The sequence below is a fragment of the Capsicum annuum genome, chromosome 6 (genome assembly GCF_002878395.1).
Source record: "Capsicum annuum cultivar UCD-10X-F1 chromosome 6, UCD10Xv1.1, whole genome shotgun sequence".
Lineage (NCBI taxonomy): Eukaryota > Viridiplantae > Streptophyta > Magnoliopsida > Solanales > Solanaceae > Capsicum > Capsicum annuum.
Window position 1 is genome coordinate 190497871 of NC_061116.1, and position 11087 is coordinate 190508957.

The 11087-nt window shown below is 35.1% G+C and overlaps 1 pseudogene; it reads left to right on the plus strand.

The window, feature by feature from the left end:
* Positions 1-246: 246 nt before the first annotated feature.
* Positions 247-1921, plus strand: LOC107854454 (annotated as a pseudogene).
* The last annotated feature ends 9166 nt before the right edge of the window (positions 1922-11087 follow it).

Below are 11087 nucleotides of genomic sequence, written 5' to 3' on the forward strand. Positions count from 1 at the left end.
GCATTGGATAGACTTGTGATTTTGCGAATTTTAAGTCTTTATCAAATTTAACCAGCTACAACTTTGATTGATACTCTTAATAAGTTCACAATTGGATTGTTTATTTTATTACTTTGGTCAAATTTCTATCCACTCTGACGATCTCAAATTTTGAGTTATGTCGTTCATGCTTTTCTATGCAAACCTGTGGTTTAGGCACTATTTTGTCTGCAATAATCAAGTGCTCTTATTGATTATTTAATCATTATGGGTGCTTCGAATGAACTAAGCTACAAACCACCTTCAGAATTTGAGGAGGTCAAAAGGGATTCACTTATCAATATTGACATTACATATTCAACTAAGCTCTGGCTTATACAGTGGACCTTTAATCAAGTAAGATTCACTACAGTTTGTTTTTTTTCCACTTTTAGGATGTAATAAGATTTATGCGTTCCTTTTTTCCCAATTGTTCAATTCATTGTTAGTTTGGAAAAGGAAAAAAGATTGAGTTAATAGTTTCTCTCACAGAGGTAATTACCCAAATAATGAAGAGATTTCCTGTGTCTCTTTATTTCTCTTGAGGACAAACCATGTTAAAGTGCCCATGTTTTCCTAGTTTCCAAACAAAGAGAGAGTTTACTTATGAGATTTGCTATCATTTTGAATGGAATGAGAATGACTCTTAATATTGGGTGTGTACTTGGGGTTGTTAATGTATTTTTCGGTTGTTGTCACTTACATTGGTTCTGAATTATCACACTTCCAATTGGATACTCCAGCATCTAGGTCTTGATGGGTAAAAAGTTTTGTTGAAGCTCCATCATAATGGGCATATGGGCATCTTTGAGGATTCTTTCGGCAAGTACAGTCTTAGGATTAACTTTGACATGAGTTTGTCTTCGCACCTGAGCACCACTAGTTTTCATAGCAGGTTTTTTAAGATAGAAGATGTTTTTAATTTCTTAGCACTAGCTTTCATAACTGGTAAACCATATGACGTGGTCAGTTGTAGAGCGCAGGACCAAGATACGGTAATCGTTCTATCTTCTGAGTTTGAGCCCAAAATTGGTAATTCATATTTCCTTTGAATTTTGCTATCCATTTGCTTGCTTATTCACTCATGATCTTGCAACACTTAAAAAACATGCAATACTGCACTATGCCTTTGGATGTGGCATCTCTATTTGTTTTTTTGTGATGTTTGTCAAGTTAAAGCTTTTGACAGTTGAGGTGTCATGCTTCATAATCTTGTTGTACAAATCATTATGTTGTTCCATGCACTGTTGTCAAGTGAGTTAGTTAATGTGACTCATATCTTTGATGATTTCAATTTTCTTTTTTATGCCCACATATGACATGCTTTTTTTGTTTGCATGTCGAAACTTTACTTCTCTCTTAGTTGTACAAAACTTTTACATAATTCAACTGCTATTGCTCTTCTGTTGAAATTTTTGGTAGAACTTATTGCTATTCCTTAATGTGAACCTCTATATGATCCACATGCTGCTAATTTTCCCATACAAGCATAATATTAAGATGTTTTAACAAATTTGGGCAGTTAATTATTTTGAGTTGTTCTAGTGACCAATGTAAAGAACTTTAGAAGTCAACTATAAGATATTTGTACCTGGATTTTTTCTATTACTCCAGATTTTATGTCGAGGAAATTATTGTCGGAAAAAGCAAGTGCAATGTGGAGTGTTGATTGCATTCAAACCATATAATCATCATGTAAGATGGTTTGTTGCACTAATTATGATATTTTTGGCATGTTTTGGCAGCTGGCAAAATTGCGCGGCATGTTTCCCTTATCCATTACCCAGAACCAAGTGAAGTTAATCAGAATAGCATAAACTTGAAACAGATAATTGCTTAGAGGCCGTCTGCTACTACATTGACCAACTTATCTTTTTTATTATTTCGGTTGTTTAATGCTTGAATAAAATATATTGTTTGAATGGAACATGTAGATATCACTATCCTTTTTCTTGTATCTTTTGTTTTTCATTAACTTTTTGTTGAATTACATATAAGCTTGAGTATTTTTTTTCAAAGTAAATACTTCATTAAAGTAGCATCAAATTGGCAAGATTTTTTATCTCAACTTACGAATTTGATATGATTTTTGTTTCATAACACCTATAAAGTTCAATATAATATTTGTATTAACTATTTGGAGAAGTTGGATTATCATTTCATCCTTATACTAAACAAAAATGTCATTAAACATCTCATCAATTTAATAGTAAATAATAATCATATCATAATATAATTGTAACGCCCCGGAAGTACACCCTGGATGCCACACGGTGCTTATGGTGACAAGTGACCATAAGCTAACCCATGAGCTGGTACCTGCTGTGAGTACTAAATAAACTAAAAATAAAAGATATATATGTACGGAAAAAGCCAGATATACCATAGGGTTTAAATACTGAAAACAACATAATGGAAATCCACAAATCTGCAACATAAGCAAAAATGCTGAAAACTGACTGATAAACTGACAACTAACTGACTGTCTGAAATGTTCGAAAGCCTCTAAACTGACTGAATAAGAGTTGATGGGACAAGTCCCAACTAACTCCACTGTCTAACTGGAATAAAATACTGAAATAAACATAATCGATCCTCGAAATATGAGGATGCTAATGATGCACTGGAATATCTAAGTACGATCGAAAACATGAGCGTCTGAACCTATGATATGAGACATCATAGCACAAGAAACGAGTATGCGGTCAGTACTTTGAATGTACTGGTATGCCAAATAAGGTTAGGCTGATATGCATGGGCTCATGTGCATGAATAATAACTAACTAAATGAATAACATTAGATAACTAATGCATAGTATATGTAAAGGCTGTAAAATTTGAGAATGCATGACCAAGCATATAACATGATATGGGAATAGTTTGTAAACTGAAATACTAAAATCTGAGTACTGATTTAACTGATAAATTATATGCAATGGTCAAACAAACCTGAATTGACTTTTAAACTGAGACTGTGGGAGCTATCATCTAACCGACATGCCCCAATATAAGTTAATTGGTGTCCAACATGTGAGCCCAATTGGAAGAGTGCCAGTACCTTGCCACGGGTACTAACACTGCCTATGTGGATCTACTAAAGTGAAGTCCCGAAGGACTAAAGAGTCACCCTCTACTGGCAGGTGCTCTAGTGAGATATATGTCAACTCTCAACTGGCAGGTTAACATCTCAACCTATGTTAGCCGCATAGTTCTGGAATGCAGGGACTTCTACTAAAGGTCACACCCTCAACTGGTAGGTGAGCCCCCATCCCTGGGTTCGCTCGGTGCTAAATCCTACTCCCAATTGGACCGACTCTAATTACTAGACTGAACTAAGCTTACTGACATGATATCTGACTGAACTGATACTACTTTAATATATCCAAAACCATTATGAAATTACTGAGTCTAAGTAAATAACTAAGTTTTTGGGTATTCATAACCCCCAGGACTTGATAACATTAACAGTAGAAACATACAAAAACTTCAACGTATAATAAGTAGTCATTATTCAAAATCCAACCATTTAGGCATTTCATCAAACACTTGAAATTCATGAATAGGGATAAATAAGACATGTGGGAATAACATAATCACAACACTAAAACCATACATTAGGGATTTAACATGGAATTTCTTGCTTTAAACGTGTAAGGGCTACTTTCCAACTAAAATCACATACAAAAATCATGAATAGTCAAAATTGATAAAAATTTTATGAAAATAACTCATTATAAACATGTAAATTCACGATTTAAAGCCTAAAATAGGTTCTTGGACCCCATGGGTGAAAACAAACCATGGATGAACATCTAACATACCTTAAGGCTTTAATCTTGTAAGAGAATTAACTTTCTTGATCGTTCTTGGGTGGTGAAGCTTGAATTCATGAAGGAATAATAATTGAACTAGATGAATTTAGGAGATGGATAGGGTTTATTTTAGAGAGGAATTGAGGAAATTGGACATATAATGCCTTAACTGATGATAAATCCCATGTTTTCATGAAATGGAAAGTGGAAAATGACATGACTGCCCTTCTGGGAATTAAATTTACAACTGAAATACGAATTAGAGAGGTAGCGCAATGCGATGATCCATCCATCACTATAATGGCTGCGTCGCGATGCTATCGCGATGACTTGTTTTCGAAATCCAAACACGACCAAAACCTTATTCGAGAAATCCAAAACTTCCTCGAGACATGCTATTTACACCCCTGAACATGAATTAACTTAGAAATCATCATCTCGGGGTCAGTAAGGTCACTTTAATAATCATCAAAGTTAAGAGGCCAAAATAAAATTAAGTCTTCAACACTTAGCTAAATTTTTGGGTTCTAAGCCTCTTGTACATGCACTATGGGATGAACTAAGCTAAGACTAATACAGGGTATTACAATATCTCCCCCTTGGAAACATTCATCCTCGAATGAGACTAATTAAGTTGAGAATATCGAGAAAAACGAATTCACTTACTGAACATGCATAGCTGAAAACATAATTACATAACTGAGTCTGATACATGATACATGACTAGACTGATTCATGAATGCATGTAATGATAGATTGATGATTCTATAGTTGGAACTAAGAATGGAAAAGAGATAATCTAAGAAAAACTGTTGCCTTGAGCTGATTCTGAGTTTGTAGAGAATAAATAAGGGTACTTGATACGTATGTCTGCTTCTGCTTCTCAAGTAGCTCCCTCAACAAATTGATTTCAGCAAGGGAACTTCTTTGTTCCTCAGTCTATGGGTCTGCCGATCAAGAATTTTGATTGGGATTTTTTCGTAAGAAAGGTTGTCCTGAACGCCCGTACTTTCTAAAGCGACTACTACAACTGGATTACTAATATACTTCTTTAACAGAGACATATGGAATACTGGGTGCACTGATGCCAAATCAGCGGTCAACTCAAGCTCATATGCTACCTTCAGATAACGGCTCAAGATCCTGTAAAGGCCAACATATCCAGGTCTGAGCTTCCCCTTCTTGCCAAACCTCTTCACTCCCTTCATGGAAGAGATCTTTAAATAAACTAAGTCTCCAACCTCAAACTCAAGATCTCTCCTTCTTACATCTGCATAGGATTTCTATCAGCTTTGGATAAAAAGCATGAATTCATCGAAGAAAGTTAAACTAAGGACATACATGACATAATCTGAGTTTCATTAGTCATTAAGAGTATAGCATGAGCACTTGGAACTGAACATACTATAAAACATGAGTACCTGAGTCACGAGCTACATAACCTGAGTTTGGAGTTCACAATTTCACGGAACATGATTCGTACATCTAAGTGAGTTAGAACTCCTCATACTAGGAAATGGAAGCGTACATGATTCTCTGTGATGTACATGAACATGAACTATGATTATGGAGCTGACATGTAAGGCATAAGTTGATATCGTGATGACTAAAAAACTTTGCACTGAGATAAGAATAGGTTTGGAATCATCCTCTCTTACTGCTCTTCTACACACTGGCACTACTACTAGAATCTGAGAGCCTGACTTGGTTACTTGTTCTATCATCTTCCCCTTAGACTAAAGCTATCATCTTAAGTCTGTGGACCATTTTTGTACCTCTAAACTTTCTATAGCCCATAACTTAGCTGGTAAGAATGTTACATACTACATTACTAGCTCCATTCATACTTAGAAACTCAAGGATACTATCTAAGAACCCACACTTTAAAAACTTAGAAATACTATAATCCCATATCACCTTGGGTACACCTTTAGATCATACATACATAATCATACTTAATTTTAAATCAATAAACTTAATTTCTTGCATATACTGTTCAAGACTACTATTCACTTTTCGTACAAGTAGCCCTATGAATACATAATATTCTCAATCCAGACAACACTATCTCAACTCTACTACTGCTAAACTTCTAGGTTTATGATTCTAACTCTAGATCATATGCTATCACATGATTCTGAGAAGGGATCTGAAAGCACATCTAACTCTGGCTCAATGCAGTATTTTCATAAATAAGAAGGAATATTTTCAAAGTTTAGAACATAAGGGAATTAATGGAATATTTTAAGCTTGCGTGCAATCCCATAACTGTCTGTGAGGACTGTCTAAAGAACTCTATTTGTAGAAATTTGAGCTTGACTAATTCAGTTACCTCAAAAATAAGACAGATATGGCATAAATAGAGCAAGATGAGAATATATATAAATTTCTTAGAGAACTTTTCTACAACACGAAAGAAGGGAAATATTTCCTAAATGTCTTGTAGCCTCTTAAAGAAAAGTACAGACATCTCTGTACCGTTTTACAAGAATCTATTAGACACAGCTTTATAGACACCCTAGAAAACTTGAACTCTTGGCTCTGATACCAAGTTTGTAATTTCCCGGGAGTACATCCTAGATGCCACACGGTGCTTGAAACCACAAGTGATCCCAAGCTAACCCATAAATTGGCATACCGTTAAGCAACTGATTTAATATGTATAAAATAACTGAGTTTACTGGGCGGAAACATAATCATGGCATAATCTGAATAAATACAATAGTGATAAAGCTTAGAATCTGATAAAACTGAGGAAAGGACTTAAATTACATGATTGACTCTAACTGACATCTATAAATCCTCTACTATACTGACTATAGATAACTAGAACATGCATCCAACTACCACTAATCAATACATATGAAAAATAAATGAATTGTACATGAACTAAAACTATCTGGAGTTCCCAAAACAAGAGAACTCATCATCTGCTGGCTGGAAACTGCAACTGTCTGATCATGATGCGTAGGCTATAACTGGTACCTACATTATGAGACAATGTAGCACATAGATATATATGTAGATCAGTACTTCTAGAATGTACTGAGTATACAGGGGTGAATGCAATAAGTAAAACTAATTTCATACGTAATCTTAAAACATACATGACTAGGTGTAAGTAGATTCACCAAGAGACTTATGTAGACTGAATGCTGAAATATCTTAAGACATGAGTAACAAACATGATATGATAAGCTTGTGAATCACTACACTTAGTTTCTTAAAACTTTTCTGTTTAATATAAGTAGAATTGAAACTGGGATATGGTAAAACATGAATACGTGAACTTTCGAAAACAAACATAAATGTATTGAACTAATATGATTACTTAAATATCTGATACCTCGCTGGCAAAATGTGTAAAATCTAAGAAAGGTGATAAATAATGCCTATATACTAAGTAGCTCATATAAGAATACGGACTACTGGTATCTGAACACTGAATAGTTAATGACTGAATACTGATCATGTAACACTAAACTGAACTAATCCTGAATAACTAGACTAAAACTGTGGAGTACTATGCATATGAGGTAAGGACTAACTGAACAACATGAGATAACTGAGAATGAATGCGTGAAAATTGTAATATCTGAAAATGAAAGACTAAGTGTATATTTGTTATGTTACTGAGATAAATTTGAAACCTAAGAGACTGAAAGCTGTAAAATTGAGTATCTAAAAGTCTATACACTTAGTCAAGCAAACCTGAACTGACAACACATTGAATACTGACTGATACTGTGGGAGCTATCATCTAACCGACATAAACGATGTGAGCTATCATGGAGTCCAATGTCTGACCCACGTTGAGGAGGGTTGTTCAATACTTACCATCAAAATAGAACCTGAACAATGGTGATCACTTATCTGAGCCTATATTGGGCAAAAGGAAACACTCTCTGACGATTCCCCTAAACCTACGATAGCACATAGTTTCTGGGGAAGAAGGATGCGCTGAACCTACACTTTCCACTTGGTGCTAAATCCTACTCCCAACTGAAAGAAACTAAAAATACTAATTGGTGCATGCACTGAAGCAGATAAGATAAGCTCAAGTCATGGTTTTTTGAAAATAACAGTGAATACATATTCCAAGGTAATTATTAACATTTAAACTGACTATGATGACTAAATGGATGACAAGACTAATGGTTTATCTGAAATCATTCTAAAAATACTGAAACTAAGTAAGCAGCTAAATTTTGGGTATTCATAACCCCAAGACTTGATGATAATAACAATAAGACATACTAAAGCTTCGGGACATAATAAGTAGTCAATATTCAAAACCCAATCATTAGGAAATTTTATCAAACACTTGGGAATCATGAACTTGAACATGGGAATGTCTTAAACATGCGAGCATAGCATGATTACATGACTAAGATCATGAATTAGGGGATTTACATAAAATTCGCTTAGAATAGGGCATGGGAGTTTCATCAAAACATGTAAAGACCCTAAATTTGTGCATGGGAATGAGTAAGCATGCAAAAATATCATGGCTACATGAACCAATTCATAACTTAGGGATTTGATATGAAGATTATAACATTCAAAGTATGTATTGGCTCATTCCACTTGAAAACACATATACTCTTAACTTGAAATCAAACACATGAGGATCATGAGTTAAAATATGGGAGTAGTTAAACCATGAAATTCACATAAATCTCAATATTAGAAACATGGGTTAAGGATTTAATTAGATGAAAATCACCATTCAAGCATAACAAGGAAATTTCAACAAAAACCATTTGCAAACATGATACATAATCGAAATTCATGGAGGTTTCATGGATATAAATCATATTAACATGTAAAGATCATAACTTTGAACTTAAAGAATGGATTTTTTGGGATCTATGGGTGAAAGGGGACCCATGGATGAACTCCCAAATACCTTATTAGATTAATTGGATGTAGAAGCTTGAAGTTTGAATTCCTAATGATGTTCTTGAAGCTTCTTCTTGAAGATTCTTCTTAAAGTTCTTGAATTAGGAAACTTGGGTTCTTGCCTTTCTTGAAGAAAATTTGATGAAGTTCTTGGTGTTCTTGAGGGAGCTAGGGTTATCTTGGAGAGAAAAAGACAAATAAGAATGTATCTAATTCTTTTGGAGGCTGAAATTAAGTATTATGGATGGATTTGAGCAAGGGAAAGTGTAACGCCTCAGAGTACACCCTAGGCGTCATACGGTGCTTACATTCCCGAGGGACCACAAGCTAACCCATGAGCCGGTACCTGCTGTGAGAACTGAATAATAATACTGAAAATATATGCTGAAGTTAGGTTTAAAATGCCTTAAGGTTCATAACTAAAACAAATACTGAGTACTGATAATAATACTGAAAATATAACTGAATATCTTTGTGAAATAGTCTAGTTTGAAAGCCTCTAACTGTCTGAATGTGGAGTTGATAGGTCAAGTCCCCAACTAACTCCGAATAGTGAACATGCTAAATCTACTGAAATTCTGAAATAAAAATAATATCCTAGATGGATGAGGACTTACTACTGAATCTGCTACTGATATCCTGAGCTGCTAAGTATGATCAGGAACCCGTGCGTCTGAACCTATGATATGAGACATCATAGAGCAAAAGAGAGTATGCGATAAGTACGTGGAATGTACTAGTATGCTACGTGAGGTAAGGCTAATATGCATGGGCTCGTATGCATGAACAGTAACTGACTGAATAATATAGAGCAACTGAATGAGAGTACATAGAGAAATTAAAACTGCTGTAAACACTGAGCATGTAATACTGTGCATATGCATATATATATATGTGTGTGTGTGTGTGTGTGTGTACTGTATCTGAAATCATACTGAAACTGAATGTTGAATTTTGATGGCTAAATAACTGATAATGGAGAATCTGATAACTGGTTAGCCATGGTTTTATAGAACTGAATTGAGTTCTATACTTAAACTAAGACTGAAACTGAAGCTTTGGAAGTGATCAGATTAATTCCATTGAAGAACATAATTCATAATTTAAAACTTGAAGAACATAATTCATAATTTAAAACTTGAGAAAGGGTTCTTGAACTCCAAGGGTGAAAAGAAACCCAAGGATGAAGACCTAACATACCTGAATAGTTGAGTTATTGAGGTTTCTTGGTGGGTTCTTTACGAATTAAGCTTGATTCTTGAAGGCTAGGGTTTGCTATTTTAGAGAGAATATTCTTTATTTGAGGAAAATTGAATGAAATAATGAGTAATTAGGCTATTAGGGCATTAATCTTGTGTTTGGGGCTAATTAGGGTCATGGAAAAAGACCCAACTACCCTAGGAAAGAATTAAATTTCCATCACTAAAAATCTCAATTTTGGCCATTACCGTGATGCATTGCTATTGCGGTGAGCCGTTGGATTTTTTCGGCTAGTGTAGTCCAAGAACGAGTGCAAAAAAACACTTTGGCGCGATGCGGAGATATCGTGGAGCCTCACTGGAATGTGACAATTGCGAAATGGCACTATGGCACGACGAGCGGCTTATCGTGGTGATACACTAGAAAATGCAAATTGGGAACTGGAACTTCACCACGACACGATACTATTGCGGTGATTCACTGGAAACTGATGAATGTCATTTGGCCTGTCACCGTGACGCGGTGCTGCTCAATTTGACATACTGTTTTACTAAGAGTGCCATAACTTCTCACCCAGATATCGTATTTGGGCGAAATTTTTATCGTTAAAAAGTTAATTAAATTTCCTACCATCTGGTGGGGTCTAAATCTAGAAAATTCTAAGTGCATTGAAGCATTGAATTTTCATCATAGAAACTCTTGTACACTAAGAGCTGAACTAAGTTAGGAAAGTGTGAGGCATTATAATATCTTCCCCTTGGGAATATTCGTCCTCAAATGAGTCTAATTTAAGCTAAAAATACTGAGGAACTGAGTTTGCACACTAAACATGTACAACTAAAGTATGATTACCTGGCTGAACAGATTCATGAATGCATGACTAAAATGGTTCTGTGAATGCATGACTGACAGGACAATATGCAGCTGAAACTGAGCATGGAAAAGATAAATCCTAAGAAGATTACTACCTAAAGATGAGTCTGAGCCTGCGGAGAAAAGGTGAGGATACTTGGTTTGCATATTTTCTTCTGCTTCCCAAGTAGCTAACTGACTGATTCCGCCAAAGAACTTTGACCAAGGAAAATTTTTTGTTCCTTAGTCTCCAATTTTGGCGATCGAGGATTTGGACTGGGATCTGTTCGAAAGAGAGATCAT